We start from the raw sequence: 18,999 nt of genomic DNA, 5'->3' as shown, positions 1-18,999 counted from the left end.
AGTGAGAGAGTGGGTGAGTGGGTGAGTGAGTGGGTGAGTGAGTGAATGGGTGAGTGGGTGAGTGAGTGGGTGAGTGAGTGAGAGAGTGGGTGAGTGAGTGGGTGTGCGAGTGAGTGAGTGAGTGGGTGAGAGAGTGGATGAGTGGGTGAGTGAGTGGGTGAGTGAGTGAGTGGGTGAGTAAGTGAGTGTGTGCGTGAGTGGGTGAGAGAGTGAGTGGGTGTGTGAGTGAGTGAGTGAGTGGGTGAGTGAGTGTGTGAGTGAGTGGGTGAGTGAGTGTGTGAGTGATTGGGTGAGTGGGTGAGTAAGTGTGTGAGTGATTGAGTGAGTGAATGGGTGATTGAGTGAGTGGGTCAGTGAGTAAGTGGGTGTTTGAGTGAGTGGGTGTGTGGGTGAGTGAGTGTGTGAGTGATTGGGTGAGTGAATGAGTGAGTGAGGGAGTGTGTGAGTCAATGGTTGAGTGAGTGAATGGGTGAGTGAGTGAGTGGGTGAGTGAGGCGGAGAGTGGGTGAGTGAGTGAGTGAGTGAGTGGGTGACTGGGTGAGTGGGTGAGGGGGTGGGTGGGTGAGTGAATGAGTGAGACTGTGAGTGAGTGAGTGACTGAGCGAGTGGGTGAATGAGCGAGTGAGTGAGTGAGTGGGTGAGTGAGTGGGTGAGTGGGTGAGTGGGTGAGTGGATGAGTGGGTGAATGGGTGAGAGAGTGGGTGAATGAGTGTGTGATTGAGTGGGTGAGTGAGGGAGTGTGTGAGTGAGTGTGTGAGTGAGTGGGTGAGTGGGTGTGTGGTTGAGAGAGGGGTCAGTGAGTGGCTGAGTGGGTGAGTGAGTGAGTGGGTGGGTGAGTGACTGAGTGGGTGAGTGGGTGAGTGAGTGAATGGGTGGGTGAGTGGGTGGGTGGGTGAGTGAGTGGGTGAGTGGGTGAGTGAGTGAATGGGTGGGTGAGTGGGTGGGTGGGTGAGTGAGTGGGTGAGTGGGTGAGTGACTGAGTGAGTGGCTGAGTGGGTTAGTGAGTCAGTGAGTGGGTGAGTGAGTGAGTGAGTGAGTGATTCGGTGGGGGAGTGAGTGAGTGAGTGTGTGAGTGAATGAATGAGTGTATGAGTGGGTGAGTGAGTGAGTGTGTGAGTAGGTGAGTGAGTGAGTGAATGTGTGAGTGAGTGAGTTAGTGGGTGAATGGGTGAGGGGGTGGGTGGGTGAGTGGGTGGGTGAGTGATTGAGGGAGAGAGTGAGTGGGTGAGTAAGAGAGTGGGTGAGTGAGTGGGTGAGTGAGAGAATGTGTGAGTGCTTGAGTGAGTGAGTGAGTGTGTAAGTGGATGTGTGAGTGAGTGGGTGAGTTGGTCAGTGTGTGAGTGGGTGAGTGGGTGAGTGGATGTGTGAGTGGGTGAGTGAGTGAATGGGTGATTGAGTAAGTGAGTGGGTGAGTGAGTGAGTAGGTGTTTGAGTGAGTCGGTGAGTGGGTGAGTGACTGGGTGAGTGAGTGGGTGAGAGAGTGGTGAGTGGATGAGTGAGTGGGTGAGTGAGTGAGTGGGTGAGTAAGTGAGTGTGTGCATGAGTGGGTGAGAGAGTGAGTGAGTGGGTGAATGAGTGAATGGGTGAGTGAGTGCGTTAGTGGGTGAATGGGTTAGTGGGTGGGTGGGTTAGTGGGTGGGTGAGTGATTGAGGGAGAGAGTGAGTGGGTGAGTAAGAGAGTGGGTGAGTTAGTGCGTGAGTGAGAGAGTGTGTGAGTGCTTGAGTGAGTGAGTGAGTGTGTGAGTGAGTGCGTGAGTGAGTGGGTGTGTGTGTGTGATTGAGTGAGTGAGTGGCTTAGTGAGTGGGAGGGTGATTGGTGAGTGGGTGGGTAAATGAGTGAGTGAGTGATTGAGTGAGTGAGTGAGTGGGATGGTGAGTGGGAGGGTGATTGGGTGAGTGGGTGGGTGAGTGAGTGAGTGGGTGAGTGAGTGGGCAGGAGGGTGAGTGAGTGAGTGCGTGAGTGAGTGTGTGGGTGAGTGAGTGGATGAGTGAGTGAGGGGGTGGGTGAGTGAGTGGGTGGGTGTGTTAGTTAGTGTGTGAGTACGTGTGTGAGTGAGTGACAGAGTGGGTGATTGAGTGGGTGTGTGAGTGAGTGAGTGAGTGGGTGAGAGAGTGTGTGAGTGACTGGGTGAGTGAATGGGTGAGTGAGTGAGTGAGTGAGTGAGTGAGGGAGTGAGTGAGAGAGTGGGTTAGAGGGTGAGTGAGTGGGTGAGTGAGTGAATGGGTGAGTGGGTGAGTGAGTGGGTGAGTGAGTGAGAGAGTGGGTGAGTGAGTGGGTGTGCGAGTGAGTGAGTGAGTGGGTGAGAGAGTGGGTGAGTGGGTGAGTGAGTGGGTGAGTGAGTGAGTGGGTGAGTAAGTGAGAGTGTGCGTGAGTGGGTGAGAGAGTGAGTGAGTGAGTGGGTGTGTGAGTGAGTGGGTGAGTGGGTGAGTGAGTGTCTGAGTGAGTGGGTGAGTGAGTGTGTGAGTGATTGGGTGAGTGGGTGAGTAAGTGTGTGAGTGATTGAGTGAGTGAATGGGTGATTGAGTGAGTGGGTCAGTGAGTAAGTGGGTGTTTGAGTGAGTGTGTGAGTGATTGGGTGAGTGAATGGGTGAGTGAGGGAGTGTGTGAGTCACTGGTTGAGTGAGTGAATGGGTGAGTGAGTGAGTGGGTGAGTGAGGCGGAGAGTGGGTGAGTGAGTGAGTGTGTGAGTGGGTGACTGGGTGAGTGGTTGAGGGGGTGGGTGGGTGAGTGAATGAGTGAGACTGTGAGTGAGTGACTGACTGAGCGAGTGGGTGAGTGAGCGAGTGAGTGAGTGAGTGGGTGAGTGGGTGAGTGGATGAGTGGGTGAATGGGTGAGAGAGTGGGTGAATGAGTGTGTGAGTGAGTGGGTGAGTGAGGGAGTGTGTGAGTGAGTGTGTGAGTGAGTGGGTGAGTGGGTGTGTGGTTGAGAGAGGGGTCAGTGAGTGGCTGAGTGGGTGAGTGAGTGAGTGGGTGGGTGAGTGACTGAGTGGGTGAGTGGGTGAGTGAGTGAATGGGTGGGTGAGTGGGTGGGTGGGTGAGTGAGTGGGTGAGTGGGTGAGTGACTGAGTGAGTGGCTGAGTGGGTTAGTGAGTCAGTGAGTGGGTGAGTGAGTGAGTGAGTGAGTGATTCGGTGGGTGAGTGAGTGAGTGAGTGAGTGTGTGAGTGAATGAATGAGTGTATGAGTGGGTGAGTGAGTGAGTGTGTGAGTGGGTGAGTGAGTGAGTGAGTGAATGTGTGAGTGAGTGAGTTAGTGGGTGAATGGGTGAGTGGGTGGGTGGGTGAGTGGGTGGGTGAGTGATTGAGGGAGAGAGTGAGTGGGTGAGTAAGAGAGTGGGTGAGTGAGTGGGTGAGTGAGAGAATGTGTGAGTGCTTGAGTGAGTGAGTGAGTGTGTGAGTGGATGTGTGAGTGAGTGGGTGAGTTGGTCAGTGTGTGAGTGGGTGAGTGGGTGAGTGGATGTGTGAGTGGGTGAGTGAGTGAATGGGTGAGTGAATGGGTGAGTGAGTAAGTGAGTGGGTGAGTGAGTGAGTGGGTGTTTGAGTGAGTCGGTGAGTGGGTGAGTGAGTGGGTGAGTGAGTGAGTGGGTGACAGAGTGGTGAGTGGATGAGTGAGTGGGTGAGTGAGTGAGTGGGTGAGTAAGTGAGTGTGTGCATGAGTGGGTGAGAGAGTGAGTGAGTGGGTGAATGAGTGAATGGGTGAGTGAATGAGTGGGTGAGTGTATGAGTGTGTGAGTGAGTGAGTGAATGTGTTAGTGAGTGCGTTAGTGGGTGAATGGGTGAGTGGGTGGGTGGGTTAGTGGGTGGGTGAGTGATTGAGGGAGAGAGTGAGTGGGTGAGAAAGAGAGTGGGTGAGTTAGTGCGTGAGTGAGAGAGTGTGTGAGTGCTTGAGTGAGTGAGTGAGTGTGTGAGTGAGTGCGTGAGTGAGTGGGTGAGTGGGTGAGTGTGTGTGTGTGTGAGTGAGTGAGTGAGTGAGTGAGTGGGTTAGTGAGTGGGAGGGTGATTGGTGAGTGGGTGGGTGAATGAGTGAGTGAGTGGGATGGTGAGTGGGAGGGTGATTGAGTGAGTGGGTGGGTGAGTGAGTGAGTGGGTGAGTGAGTGGGCAGGAGGGTGAGTGAGTGAGTGCGTGAGTGAGTGTGTGGGTGAGTGAGTGGATGAGTGAGTGAGGGGGTGGGTGAGTGAGTGGGTGGGTGTGTTAGTTAGTGTGTGAGTACGTGTGTGAGTGAGTGAGAGAGTGGGTGATTGAGTGAGTTTGTGAGTGAGTGAGTGAGTGGGTGAGAGAGTGTGTGAGTGACTGGGTGAGTGAATGGGTGAGTGAGTGAGTGAGTGGGTGTGTGAGTGAGTGGGTGAGTGTGTGAGTGAGTGGGTGAGTGAGTGAGTGGGTGAGAGAGGGAGAGGGTGAGTGAGTCGGTGAGTCGGTGAGTGGGTGTGTCAGTGAGTGGGTGAGTGGGTGAGTGAGTGTGTGAGTGATTGGGTGAGTGAATGGGGGAGTGAAGGAGTGTGTGAGTCAGTGGGTGAGTGAGTGAATGGGTGAGTGGGTGAGAGTGGGTGAGTGAGTGGCTGAGTGGGTGAGTGAGGGAGTGTGTGAGTGAGTGGGTGAGTGAGTGGGTGAGTGGGTGAGTGGGTGAGTGGATGAGTGGGTGAGTGAATGAATGAGTGTATTAGTGGGTGAGTGAGTGAGTGTGAGAGTGGGTGAGTGAGTGAGTGAGGGAATGTGTGAGTGAGTGACTTAGTGGGTGAATGGGTGAGTGGGTGGGTGGGTGAGTGATTGAGGGAGAGAGTGAGTGGGTGAGTAAGAGAGTGGGTGAGTGAGTGGGTGAGTGAGAGAGTGTGTGAGTGCTTGAGTGAGTGAGTGAGTGGGTGAGTTGGTCAGTGTGTGAGTGGGTGAGTGTCTGAGTGAGCGAGTGGGTGAGTGAGTGGGTGAGTGGGTGAGTGGTTGAGAGAGGGCTGAGTGAGTGGCTGAGTGGGTGAGTGAGTGAGTGCCTCAGTGAGTGTGTGAGTGAGTGATTGAGTGAGTGAGTGGGATGGTGAGTGGGAGGGTTATTGGGTGAGTGGGTGGGTGAGTGAGTGAGTGGGTGAGTGAGTGGGCAGGAGGGTGAGTGAGTCAGTGCGTGAGTGAGTGTGTGGGTGAGTGAGTGGGTGAGAGAGTGGGTGAGTGGGTGAGTGAGTGGGTGAGTGAGTGAGTGAGTGAGTATGTGAGTGAGTGAATGAGTGTATGAGTAGGTGAGTGTGTGAGTGGGTGAGTGAATGAGTGGGTGAGTGAGTGAGTGAGTGAATGAGTGAGTGAGTGAATGAGTTAGTGGGTGAATGGGTGAGTGGGTGGGTAGGTTAGTGGGTGGGTGAGTGATTGAGGGAGAGAGTGAGTGGGTGAGTAAGAGAGTGGGTGAGTGAGTGCGTGAGTGAGAGAGTGTGTGAGTGCTTGAGTGAGTGAGTGAGTGGGTGAGTGGGTCAGTGAGTGAGTGCGTGAGTGGGTGGGTGAGTGGGTGAGTGGGTGTGTGAGTGAGTGAGTGAGTGAGTGGGTTAGTGAGAAGGAGGGTGATTGGTGAGTGGGTGGGTGAGTGAGTGAGTGAGTGATTGAGTGAATGAGTGAGTGGGATGGTGAGTGGGAGGGTGATTGGGTGAGTGAGTGGATGAGTGAGTGGGTGTGTCAGTGGGCAGGATGGTGAGTGAGTGAGTGAGGGCGTGAGTGAGTGTGTGGGCGAGTGAGTGGATGAGTGAGTGAGTGATTGGGTGAGTGGGTGAGTAAGTGTGTGAGTGACTGAATGAGTGAGTGGGTGAGTGAATGAGTGTTTGAGTGAGTGGGTGAGTGGGTGAGTGAGTGTGTGAGTGATTGGGTGAGTGAATGGGTGAGTGAGGGAGTGTGTGAGTCAGTGGGTGAGTGAGTGAATGGGTGAGTGGGTGAGTAAGTGAGTGGGTGAGTGAGTGAGTGTGTGAGTGAGGCGGTGAGTGGGTGAGTGAGTGAGTGGGTGACTGGGTGAGTGGGTGAGGGGGTGAGTGGGTGAGAGAATGAGTGAGACTGTGAGTGAGTGAGTGAGCGAGTGGGTGAGTGAGCGAGTGAGCGAGTGAGTGAGTGTGTGAGTGAATAAATGGGTGAGTTGCTGAGTAAGTGGGTGAGTGAGTGGATGCGTGAGTGAGGGGGTGGGTGAGTGAGTGGGAGGGTGGGTGAATGAGTGAGTGAACGGTTGAGTGAGTAGGTGAGTGAGGGAGTGTGTGAGTGAGTGGGTGAGTGAATGGGTGAGTGGGTGAGTGGGTGTGAGAGTGGGTGAGTGGGTGTGAGAGTGGGTGAGTGAGTGTGTGAGTGAGTGTGTGAGTGAGTGTGTGACTGAGTGGTTGAGTGAGGGAATGTGTGAGTGAGTGGGTGAGTGAGTGGGTGAGTGGGTGAGTGGTTGAGAGAGGGCTGAGTGAGTGGCTGAGTGGGTGAGTGAGTGAGTGCCTAAGTGAGTGTGTGAGTGAGTGAGTGAGTGAGTGGGAAGGTGAGTGGGAGGGTGATTGGGTGAGTGGGTGGGTGAGTGAGTGAGTGGGTGAGTGAGTGGGCAGGAGGGTGAGTGAGTGAGTCAGTGCGTGAGTGAGTGTGTGGGTGAGTGAGTGGGTGAGAGAGTGGGTGAGTGGGTGAGTGAGTGGGTGAGTGAGTGAGTGAGTGAGTGAGAGTGTGAGTGAGTGAATGAGTGTGTGAGTAGGTGAGTGTGTGAGTGGGTGAGTGAGTGAGTGGGTGAGTGAGTGCGTGAGTGAGAGAGTGTGTGAGTGCTTGAGTGAGTGAGTGAGTGGGTGAGTGGGCCAGTGAGTGAGTGGGTGAGTGTCTGAGTGAGTGCGTGAGTGGGTGGGTGAGTGGGTTCGTGAGAAGGAAGGTGATTGGTGAGTGGGTGGGTGAGTGAGTGGGTGAGTGAGTGGGCAGGATGGTGAGTGAGTGAGTAAGGGCGTGAGTAAGTGTGTGGGCGAGTGAGTGTATGAGTGAGTGAGGGGATGGGTGAGTGAGTGGGTGTGCGAGTGAGTGAGTGAGTGGGTGAGAGAGTGGGTGAGTGGGTGAGTGAGTGGGTGAGTGAATGAGTGGGTGAGTGAGTGGGTGTTTGAGTGAGTGGGTGAGTGGGTGAGTGAGTGGGTGAGTGAGTGAGTGTGTGGGTGAGTGAATGGATGAGTGAGTGAGGGGGTGGGTGAGTGAGTGGGTGGGTGTGTTATTGAGTGTGTGAGTGAGTGTGTGAGTGAGTGAGAGAGTGGGTGAGTGAGTGGGTGTGTGAGTGAGTGAGAGAGTGGGTGAGTGAGTGGGTGTGTGAGTGAGTGAGTGGGTGAGAGAGTGGGTGAGTGAGTGTGTGGGTGAGTGGGTGGATGGGTGAGTGAGTGGGTTAGTGGGTGAGTAACTGAGTGAGTGGGTGAGTGAGTGGGTGAGTGACTGAGTGGGTGGGTGAGTGACTGAGTGGGTGAGTGAGTGAGTGAGTGAATGGGTGAGTGAGTGAGTGAATGGGTGAGTGAGTGGGTGAGTGAGTGAGTGGGTGAGTGAGTGGGTGGGTGAGTGAGTGGGTGAGTGAGTGAGTGAGGGAATGAGTAATTCAGTGGGTGAGTGAGTGAGTGAGTGGGTGAGTGCATTTGTGCGTGAGTGAGTGAGTGCGTGAATGAGCGAGTGGGTGAGTGAGTGAGCGAGTTTGTTCGAGGGTCAGAGAGTGAGTGGTTGAGTGTGAGAGTGCGTTAGTGAGTGGGTGAGTGGGTGAGTGGGTTTCTGAGTGAGTGAGTGAGTGAGTGGGTTAGTGAGTGGGAGGGTGATTGGTGAGTGGTGGATGAGTGAGTGAGTGAGTGAGTGAGTGTGTGAGTGGGACGGTGAGTGGGATGGTGATTGGGTGAGTTGGTGGGTGAGTGAGTGAGTTAGTGAGTGAGTGGGCAAGTGGGTGAGTGAGTGAGTGCGTGAGTGAGTGTGTGGGTGAGTGAGTGTATGAGTGGGTGAGAGGGTGGGTGAGTGAGTGGGTGGGTGAGTGAATCGGTGAGTGAGTGGGTAGGTGAGTGGGTGGGTGAGAGGATGGGTGAGTGAGTGGGTGGGTGCGTGGGTGGGTGCGTGGGTGGGTGAGCGAGTGAGTGAATGGGTGGGTGAGTGAGTGGGTGGGTGAGTGGGTGGGTGAGTGGGAGAGTGGATGGGTTGAGTGAGTGAGTGGGTGAATGCGTGGGTGAGTGAGTGGCTGAGTGAATGTGTGAGTGAGTGGGTGAGTAAATGGGTGGGTGAGTGAGTGGGTGGGTGAATGGGTGAGTGGGTGAGTGAGTGAGTGGGTTAGTGAGTGGGAGGGTGATCGGGTGAGTGGGTGGGTTGAGTGAGTGAGTGGGTGAGTGAATGGGAGGGTGAGTGTGTGGGTGGGTGAGTGAGTGGGATGGTGAGTGGGAGGGTGATTGGGTGAGTGGGTGGGTTGAGTGAGTGAGTGGGTGAGTGAGTGGGCAGGAGGGTGAGTGAGTGAGTGAGTGCGTGAGTGAGTGTGTGGGTGAGTGAGTGGATGAGTGAGTGAGGGGGTGGGAGAGAGAGTGGGTGGGTGTGTTAGTGAGTGTGTGAGTGAGTGTGTGAGTGAGTGAGAGAGTGGGTGAGTGGGTGAGTGAGTGGGTGTGTGAGTGAGTGAGTGAGTGGGTGTATGAGTGAGTGGGTGAGTGTGTGCGTGAGTGGGTGAGTGAGTGGGTGGGTGAGTGGGTGGGTGGGTGGGTGAGTGAGTGGGTGAGTGGGTGAGTGAGTGAGTGGGTGGGTGACTGACTGAGTGGGTGAGTGAGTGAGTGAGTGAATGGGTGAGTGAGTGGGTGAGTGGGTGAGTGAGTGAGTGGGAGAGTGAGTGGGTGGCTGAGTGACTGACTGAGTGAGTGAGTGGGTGAGTGTGTGAATGAATGAGTGGTTGAGTGAGTGTGAGAGTGAGTGAGTGGGTGAGTGGGTGAGTGAGTGGTTAATGAGTGAGTGAGTGAGTGGGTGAGTGAGTGTGTGAGTGTGTGAGTGAGTGGGTGAGTGAGTGGGTGAGTGAGTGGGTGAGTGAGTGTGTGAGTGAGTGAGTGGGTGAGTGAGTGAGTGGCAGGGTGAGTTGGTGAGTGAATGGGTGAGTAAATGGGTGAGTAGGTGAGTGGGAGGATTAGTGGGTGAGTGAGGGGGTGGGTGTGTGAGTGAGACTGTGAGTGAGTGAGCGATTGGGCAAGTGAGCGAGTGAGTGAGTGAGTGAGTAGGTGAGTGATTAGGTGGCTGAGTGGCTGGGTGGGTGAGTGAGTGGGAGGGTGAGTGAGTGGGAGGGTGAGTGAGTGGGTGAGTGAGTGTGTGAGTGAGTGAGTAATTCGGTGGGTGAGTCAGTGAGTGAGTCAGTCAGTGAGTGAGTGAATGTGTGAGTGTGAGTTAGTGGGTGAATGGGTGAGTGGTTGGGTGGGTGAGTGATTGAGGGAGTGAGTGAGTGTGTGAGTGCATGAGTGCGTGAGTGAGTGAGTGCGTGAATGAGCGAGTGGGTGAGTGAGTTGGTGAGTGAGTGAGCAAGTTTGTTCGAGGGTCAGAGAGTGAGTGGTTGAGTGTGAGAGTGTGTGCGTGAGTGAGTGGGTGAGTGAGTTTGTGAGTGAGTGAGTGAGTGGGTTAGTGAGTGGGAGTGTGATTGGTGAGTGGGTGGGTGAGTGAGTGAGTGAGTGAGTGTGTGAGTGGGACGGTGAGTGGGCAAGTGGGTGAGTGAGTGAGTGCGTGAGTGAGTGTGTGGGTGAGTGAGTGGATGAGTGGGTGAGAGGGTGGGTGAGTGAATGGGTGGGTGAGTGGGTGGGTGAGTGGGTGGGTGAGTGAATGGGTGGGTGTGTGAGTGAGTGGCTGAGTGAATGGGTGGGTGAGTGGGTGGGTGAGTGGGTGGGTGAGTGAATCGGTGAGTGAGTGGGTGGGTGAGTGGGTGGGTGAGTGGATGGGTGAGTGAGTGGGTGGGTGAGTGAGTGAGTGAATGGGTGGGTGAGTGAGTGGCAGAGTGAATGTGTGAGTGAGTGGGTGAGTGAATGGGTGGGTGAGTGAGTGGGTGGGTGAATGGGTGAGTGGGTGAGTGATTGAGTGGGTTAGTGAGTGGGAGGATGATTGATGGAGTGGGTGGGTTGAGTGAGTGAGTGGGTGAGTGAATGGGTCGGTGAGTGAGTGGGTGGGTGAGTGAGTGATTGAGTGAGTGAGTGAGTGAGATGGTGAGTTGGAGGGTGATTGGGTGGGCTGAGTGAGTGAGTGGGTGAGTGAGTGCGTGAGTGAGTGTGTGGGTGAGTGAGTGGATGAGTGAGTGAGGGGGTGGGTGAGTGAGTGGGTGGGTGTGTTAGTGAGTGTGTGAGTGAGTGAGAGAGTGGGTGAGTGAGTGGGTGAGTGAGTGGGTGTGTGAGTGAGTGAGAGAGTGGGTGTGTGAGTGAGTGGGTGAGTGAGGGAGTGGGTGAGTAAGTGAGTGTTTGCGTGTGTGGGTGAGTGAGTGGGTGGGTGAGTGGGTGGGTGGGTGAGTGAGTGGGTGAGTGACTGAGTGAGTGGGTGAGTGAGTGGGTGAGTGGGTGAGTGAGTGAGTGGGTGGGTGAGTGACTGAGTGGGTGAGTGAGTGAGTGAGTGAATGGGTGAGTGAGTGGGTGAGTGGGTGAGTGAGTGAGTGGGAGAGTGAGTGGGTGGGTGAGTGAGTGGGTGAGTGACTGACTGAGTGAGTGGGTGAGTGTGTGAGTGAGTGAGTGTGTGAGTGAGTGTGTGAGTGAGTGAGTGGGTGAGTGGATGAGTGAGTGAGTGGGTGAGTGAGTGGGTAAGTGAGTGGGTGAGTGAGTGGGTGAGTGGGTGAGTGAGTGAGTGGGTGAATGAGTCTGTGAGTGAGTTTGTGAGTGTTTGAGTGGGTGAGTGATTCGGTGAGTGGGTGGGTGAGTGGGTGAGTGAGTGAGTGGGTGAGTGAGTGAGTGGGAGGGTGAGTTGGTGAGTGAATGGGTGAGTAAATGGGTGAGTAGGTGAGTGCGAGGGTTAGTGGGCGAGTAAGGGAGTGGGTGAGTGAGTGAGACTGTGAGTGAGTGAGCGGGTGGGCGAGTGAGCGAGTGAGTGAGTGAGTGAGTAGGTGAGTGATTAGGTGGGTGAGTGGCTGGGTGGGTCAGTGAGTGGGAGGGTGAGTGAGTGGGAGGGTGAGTGAGTGTGTGAGTGAGTGAGTGAGTGAGTGAGTGAGTAATTTGGTGGGTGAGTGAGTGAGTGAGTGGGTGAGTGAGTGAGTGGGTGAGTGAATGAATGAGTGAATGAGTGGGTGAGTGAGTGAGTGTGTGAGTGGGTGAGTGAGTGAGTGAGTGAATGTGTGAGTGTGTGAGTTAGTGGGTGAATGGGTGAGTGGTTGGGTGGGTGAGTTGGTGGGTGAGTGATTGAGGGAGTGAGTGAGTGGGTAAGAGAGTGGGTGAGTGAGTGGGTGAGTGAGTGAGTGGGTGAGTGCATGAGTGCGTGAGTGAGTGAGTGCGTGGATGAGCGAGTGGGTGAGTGAGTGGGTGAGTGAGTGAGCGAGTTTGTTCGAGGGTCAGAGAGTGAGTGGTTGATTGTGAGAGTGCGTGAGTGAGTAGGTGAGTGGGTGAGTGGGTTTGTGAGTGTGTGAGTGAGTGAGTGGTTTAGTGAGTGGGAGGGTGATTGGTGTGTGGGTGGGTGAGTGAGTGAGTGAGTGAGTGTGTGAGTGGGACGGTGAGTGGGAGGGTGATTGGGTGAGTTGGTGGGTGAGTGAGTGAGTGGGTGAGTGAGTGGGCAAGTGGGTGAGTGAGTGAGTGCGTGAGTGAGTGTGTGGGTGAGTGAGTGGATGAGTGGGTGAGAGGGTAGGTGAGTGAGTGGGTGGGTGTGTGAGTGAGTGTGTGTGTGTGTGTGAGTGAGTGAGAGAGTGGGTGAGTGAGTGGGTGGGTGATTGAGTTGGTGAGTGAATGGGTGGGTGGGTGGGTGAGTGAATGGGTGAGTGAGTGAGTGGGTGGGTGAGTGGGTGGGTGAGTGGGTGGGTGAGTGAGTGGGTGGGTGAGTGGGTGGGTGAGTGAGTGAGTGAGTGAATGGGTGGGTGAGTGAGTGGGTGAGTGAATGTGTGAGTGAGTGGGTGGGTGATTGAGTGGGTGAGTGAATGGGTGGGTGAGTGGGTGGGTGAGTGAGTGGGTGAGTACCTGGGTGAGTAAGTGAGTGAGTGAGTGAGTGAATGGGTGGGTGAGTGAGTGGGTGCTTGAATGTGTGAGTGGGTTAGTGAATGGGTGGGTGAGTGAGTGGGTGGGTGAGTGGGTGGGTGAGTGGGTGGGTGAGTGGGTGGGTGAGTGGGTGGGTGAGTACGTGGGTGAGTGAATGGGTGGGTGAGTGAATGGGTGGGTGAATGGGTGTGTGAATGTGTGGGTGAGTGAATGTGTGAGTGAGTGGGTGAGTGAATGGGTGGGTGAGTGAGTGGGTGGGTGAATGGGTGTGTGAGTGGGTGGGTGAGTGGGTGGGTGAGTGGGTGAGTGAGTGGGTGGGTGAGTGAATGTGTGAGTGAGTGGGTGAGTGAATGGGTGGGTGAGTGGGTGGGTGAGTGAGTGGGTGGGTGAGCGAGCGAGTGAGTGGGTGAGCGAGCGAGTGAGTGAGTGGGTGGGTGAGCGAGCGAGCGAGTGAGTGAGTGAGCGAATGAGTGAGTGAGTGGGTGGTAGACGGAAGGTGGGTGGAGAGTTTGCCGTCAGACCTGTGAACAATCAGGTTGGTGGAGTGTTCGGTCGGAGGTGTTTTGTGGGGTGAGCAATGTGGGAGTGACTCTGGGTCAGTTTGGATGCTGGGTTCAATTACGCTGTTAATCAGCTGTTCGAACAGAGATTAAAGGGGTTGTATTTCCAGGGTAGGTATTCTGTTAAATCTCGCGTATGTTGCCAAAGTCTCAGCACTGAGCTCGGTGGTGGGTCCTGGGTATAGCAAATTAGCCCATCGGAAGTTGAAACTTCCTGTACAATTACAGTGCTTGTGTGCAGGTCAGTAATGTGTCCTAAATATCCAACAGTGGCGATATCTCAACATTCATTGCTGCTGGCTTCATAAAATCTGGCCCTTTATGTCTGCTCCTCAGCATTCCACAGTGTCTGTGTAATTAACACCACAATACTCAATGACAGTGGGCTTCCTGCTTTCTCGATAGGAATAGGCTATATTAAAATTTCAAGTAATTTATTTTTATAGTTGAGTTGTGCTGTTCTGCAACACTTCATGGGATAAATTTAATATGCAAGAACCAGCCAGTTACTACCTCAAATATTCATCTCAGTTGCCAATGATCACAAGCTCAAGGCCGAAGGGTTGCTCAGTAATGCATGCTTTCTGTGAATTTAATTAATCCTGAGATTTCATTTATTTATGCCAATGTTGACGATAATAATCACTTCGAGACTTGGCCACTTATACCATGGTTCATGGTTTCTTTCGGAAAATACTTTGCTATGGGATTGAGTGCTAAGATGAATGGCCACAGCTCAGGTTAACTGTTCAGTTTAATAAGCATGTTGAACTCGCCAATTTGACCAGCTTTGAACAAGGTGAGAAAACAAAGCTGAATTGATGTCACAGTTATGAGCGACGTACCCTGATGACGTCTGTGCCAGTCCAGAGATAGAAACCTGCTGTTCCTTTGTTCCGCTGCAGTTCTGTTAAATTCTAGCCATGGCCAAATTTCTGAAGTCCATCTCTCAATGGCATCCTGCAATTAGATTGATGTTATTCGGGGCGCCACGTGCCGCAGTGGTTCGCACGGTAACTACGGCACTGAGGACCCGGGTTCGAATCCCGGCCCTGGGTCACTGTCCGTGTTGAGTTTGCACATTCTAACCGTGTCTGCGTGGGTTTCACCCCCACAGCCCAAAGATGTGCTGGTTAGGTGAATTGATCACACTAAATTGACCCTTAATTGGGGAAAACAAATAATTGGGAACTCTAAATATTTTTTTAAAGATTGATGTTATTATGTCATTTACCATAATAGACAATGGCTGGAATCTTCTGCCCTGCAACCGGCAAGGAAGGTGACAGCTGGGCCTTGAAATTCAACAGGTTGGCAATGGGACCGATACCCACTGCCATCCTGACTTGACCGGACGTACGTTTGGGCAGGAAGGCCCATGGTCGACCTTTTCATCCCGCCTCCACTCGAGTCCCTTAACTGGACAGTTAACAACCACTTAATGATCTCTTCCCATCTTTTCTGCAAACTTCCCAGCTCATGGCAGGCCGCCAACCTGCAGCCTGCACAACTGCTAAAACTGTGCATGTCAACTAGAGCAGGGGAATGGGTATGTGGTGGGTTCCTTGATCTGCATTTGTCTGTATTTGATCAAGGGCACAGACATGGCACAGGGTGTGGCCGCTGACGGCCATGCGTCTTCCTTGCTAACAATCTGCCTCCATCCTTCCTCCCTTTCACCCCCACCCCGAGAGACCCTCCCCGACTGCACTTATCTTTCTCTCGGATCGCTTCGATAACGTGGTACCCCTGTGTGGTAGTCTGTGTAGACGTATTACGCTACCTGGTAATACTGGAACACCATTGGTAGATATTGTATGTTTCCTATTGGTCAAGCTGTATGGTAGTTCCGCCCTGAAAGGCGGGGTATAAGAGCCTGTGCCGCCCCAGCAGCCTTCTTTCTGTACCTGAGCTGCTGCGGAAAACATCTAGCTTATTAAAGCCTTCAGTTGGACTACAACCTCGCTTTAGTGGTCATTGATCGTGCATCACCCTGGTGCTGTTATCCCGGCACCATGGCTTTCTCCGCGTGGCTGGCACCTCATGGTGGGCGGTAGGTCATCTTCCGGCATTTTCAATCGAGAGGAAAGGTCATACTGTCCACTCAACTGGCTGATAGGCAGAAGGTACGGTGGGCCTTCCTCCTCAGAGCCAGCACAGGTGTCCCGTCGCTTTTTCAGGCAGCGAGGGAGAATGGAAGATCCCGCCCAGTACAAGGCCCTTATTATTAAAGTTTGGGCAGCTGAAGAGGCTTGCAGAGTCTTTCTCACACCCACTCCCAGGGACATGTTCACTTTTTCCCCCCTCCTTTCGATAGCTTTAATGACTTCTCACTGTTGTTTAATCTGTACGTCATTCAGTTCGAACAACCTACTTGTGGAACGCCAGGCAGCTGTTTCCTGTCCCTGTCATTGATCTCTCGAATGACTGTCCATATCGGATTATCAGAAACTGCACTCAACACTTCACCGCTCAATGATTGATTTCCACTTGAGAACAAGTTTTATTTTTCTGTGAAATAATTGACTTGAAAACTCTTGGAATGAAGTAGCTGCAACCCCAGAAATAATAGCAAGGTCAGTGGTACATACAACAAGCACAAAAAATACTGTTTCAATTTCTGAGCAACTTACAGAAGCAGAGGCATGCAGCCCATTTGGAAACAAAAGGGGTGAACTGTGCTTCCCCAGCCAATGTCTGTCTAGACAGCCTTTATCAGGCTGCAACATGTCCTGTCCCTTAAATTAACATAAGGAACATATATTAATATTCATTCATATATCACCTGGCAAGATGCCTATAAAGTTGCAGCAAGAGGATGATACTGTCTGCTGTGGGGGTGTGGTGATCAAACTTTACACTAACAGACAACCTGTAACTGTCTGGAAGAAATCAGCTATTACTGTAGGCGTTTAATTGGGTTTAATAACCCCAGAACACATTCAATTTAATTACTGCTCCAAGTCCTGGGGAGGATTTACACTGGAAGTTCATCATGTTGTATCCATTAATTTAACGCATAAATGCAGAGCTTTGACTCTGGTCAAAGGCGACTGAAACGGAGGTTCCCTGGAGGACAGGGGGACGGGGATGGGGGAGGGTGTTAAGGGGGAAGGGCACCTACCGTCCTTGTCACAAGTGGGGCAAACAGTGGGTGGAGGGTGGGGTGCCTGGGTAATCACACACTCCTTTTGCTGTTGGTGTTTGGCTTTACCATCCTCTCGGCGAGGAAACCCGAGGTGTTCAGCTCCTTCCCGGATGCTATTCCTCCATTTCGGGCAGTCTTGGACCAGGAATTCCCAGGTGGCGGGGAGGATGTTGCATTTTTTCAAGGAGGCTTTGAGGGTTTCCTTGAAGCATTTCCTCTGCCCTCCTGGGGCTGACTTGCCATGTCAACGCTTCGAGTAGAGTGTTTGTTTCAGGAGCCTCATCAGGCATGTGAACAATGTGGCCCGCCAAGCCGAGCTGATCGAGCGTGCGGTCAATGCTTCAATACTGGGGATGTTGGTGTGAGTGAGAACACTGACGTTGGTGCATCTAGCCTGCCAATGGAGGCAACGCTGGTTGTAGTTCTCCAGGGTTCTGAGGTGCCTGATGTACATAGTACACGTCTGTGAGCCAGAGAGGAGGGCGGGTGTCATTACTACTCTGTCGACCATTAACTTGGTGATAGGTCTGAAGTGCTGGTCTTCAAACACTCTCTTCCTCAGGCGACCAAACGCTATGCTGGCACACTGAATCTGGCGTTGAACGTCATTGTCAATGTCTGTCCTTGTTGAAAGAATGGTCCCAAGATATGGAAAGTGGCCCGCGTTGTCCAAGGCCTCGAGGGAGCATTGATGTGTGGCGGGGATAGATTGGCAAGTCTTCCGGGTGTTTAATGTGAAGCCTATGCTCTCATACGCCTTAGTGAAGATGTTGATGGTGATTTGGAGCTAGGCCTCCGTATGCATAGACACAAGAATCTTCGGCCTAGTGTTTGGTTATGGCTGCTGATTATCACTGGGGGAGACTGCAGATGGTTTTGTAGGATGCCATCGAGCAGCTCCGGGTCTTAAAGGCTCTTCTGGGCCACCTCAGTCTGGGCTTCTCGGCTGAGAGAGTGACAGTGGCAGGAGGAATTCTGCCATCCTGAGAGATGTCAGCAGCTTTGTACTCGATGGAGCCACTGACACTCCCACATTGTGGTACCTCTGAACTCCTAGTGATCTGTTGGAGGGCAGATTGCTGGATTGTCATGAATGTTCCTTTGAGCACTGAGGTCTGTAGGCCTGATGGTGACAGTCTGAACTGGCATGGCAGCGCCTGCCCAGTGCCTGCCCAGCGCTTGCCCAGTGCCTGCCCAGCGCCTGTCCAGCACCTGCCCAGCGCTTGCCCAGTGCCTGCCCAGCGCCTGCCCAGCGCCTGTCCTGCACCTGCCCAGTGCCTGCCCAGCGCCTGCCCAGCACCTGCCCAGCGCTTGCCCAGCGCTTGCCCAGTGCCTGCCCAGCACTGGCCCAGCGCCTGTCCTGCACCTGCCCAGCGCCTGCCCAGCGCCAGGCTTCTTTCGCTCGTTTGACTTTCAAACTCAGCGGTGCTGCCAATCAGTTTGACTAGATTTCCAATTCCCTTCCTGGCTGCTTAGTCATCTTCAGGTGTTGCCCTCGGCTCCTGTCACACTGCCCTGCATTTGCCATTACTGCATTCTCCCTTGGTTCATGGCACTTAACTATTCCCTTCAACTTGCCACATCACAGAGTGGGATTTTCCCCAAAAATGGCAAATTGCCACTTCGGACATCAGTGCGAGTCGCACCAGCATTGAGTCCTTAACACATCGGCAGTCTGGCTGTTCAGAGATCGGGGCATCAGCATTAGTCCCCCCCCTCCCCCCAGTCAGTGTCATCAGCAACTCCCCCCCCCCCTCCCACCTCACACTCCCCAAGTGAACAACACTCCTCTAGGGGGCAGTGATAATGCCCTGACCTGCCATGTCCGCGACCACCCGGGGGTTACAATGGCTCCCACGCCCCCCAGGCTTCGTCATCATGCCTGTTCTCCATTTCTGGAGTCCAGTGGTGGTTTACACCGGCACATGGCCCGCCTGTCCCACTGTCGGGGAACTGGCAGCGGGAGTCGCCTTCGGTGGCACCGGAAAGGCTGCAAATGCCGCCCTTTATTTTTAAAATACCTTTAAGATTGTTTTACTGCCCAGAGGACTGAAACCTCAAGAGTTTTAATTGTTCTCTTTCTGGGCCAGAGAGGTTGAAAAGCATCTCAGGTAGGTAACGCTAAACGATCGCTACATTATTATGAAACAGCCCTAATTTTCCAGAGCGAATTTACTTCATAATTTCTTTGAATTGATGGTGAGATCGATGGAGATCTGCCATTTTCCCAAGATGCAGCAGCACAATTTGTCCAGGAATGTGTCATAATTCTTAACTCATGCAGTGTCTCTCCTTCACCACAGGTTGTTGGGTGATTGGCATGTTAAAAATGGCACCTGCGTTAAAGTTCCCCATTACTTTGCCAGCAAATTCTGGACCGACATTACAGTTGCAGCCCCGGTTAGTCAGTTAATAATTGTCAAACCCTTGCAATTCTTGCAGCAAAGTGCCCTTCTTGGAAGCTCCGGAATTGTAGCTTTGCATGTTTAGATGCTCAGGAAGAAGTCAAGATGATCGAAGAGAGGATAAGCACAGGCCAGCTTAAATGCACCATTATCACAACTGTGGTTAAAGTCTTCCCAGAACCCAGCCACAAACACTGTAATCAGCACCAACCAGAACTCGCTGGCCAGATCGTGTCATCCGCTTCAGAACTGGGAATGAACTTTCTCTGCCACCTTTGTGGTTTAGTCTGTGATTAGAGAGCCGCAGTTGGAGTGACACTCATTAAACTTGGCATCGGCGGAACGTGAACAATAAAAAGGGAAACGTGATTCATTTTGTGGGCAAATTCTGTTTCACTACCTCATTGTTTTTCAGTGTGACTTGTCAAATCCAAACGTTGATCAGCCTCTGTGATTAACAAGTGCCTGATATCTGTCCTATAGTTCGTCACTTTTTATTAGTTTGAAGCTGAGCTCCTTTGACCTACTCAAATAGTTGAAATGAAATGAAAATGAAAATCGCTTATTGTCACGAGTAGGCTTCAATGAAGTTACTGTGAAAAGCCCCTAGTCGCCACACTCCGGCGCCTGTTCGAGGAGGCTGGTACGGGAATTGAACCCACGCTGCTGGCCTGCCTTGGTCTGCTTTAAAAGCCAGCGATTTAGTCCAGTGAGCTAACGTGAGTTTAATAAGGGCACAGGGGGCGAGATTCTCCACTCCCGCGCCGGTTGGGAGGATCGCCTGGGCCGCCAAAATTTCCC

The sequence above is a fragment of the Scyliorhinus torazame genome, chromosome 8, assembly GCF_047496885.1.
Source record: "Scyliorhinus torazame isolate Kashiwa2021f chromosome 8, sScyTor2.1, whole genome shotgun sequence".
NCBI lineage: Eukaryota > Metazoa > Chordata > Chondrichthyes > Carcharhiniformes > Scyliorhinidae > Scyliorhinus > Scyliorhinus torazame.
This window is presented reverse-complemented; position numbering follows the sequence as displayed.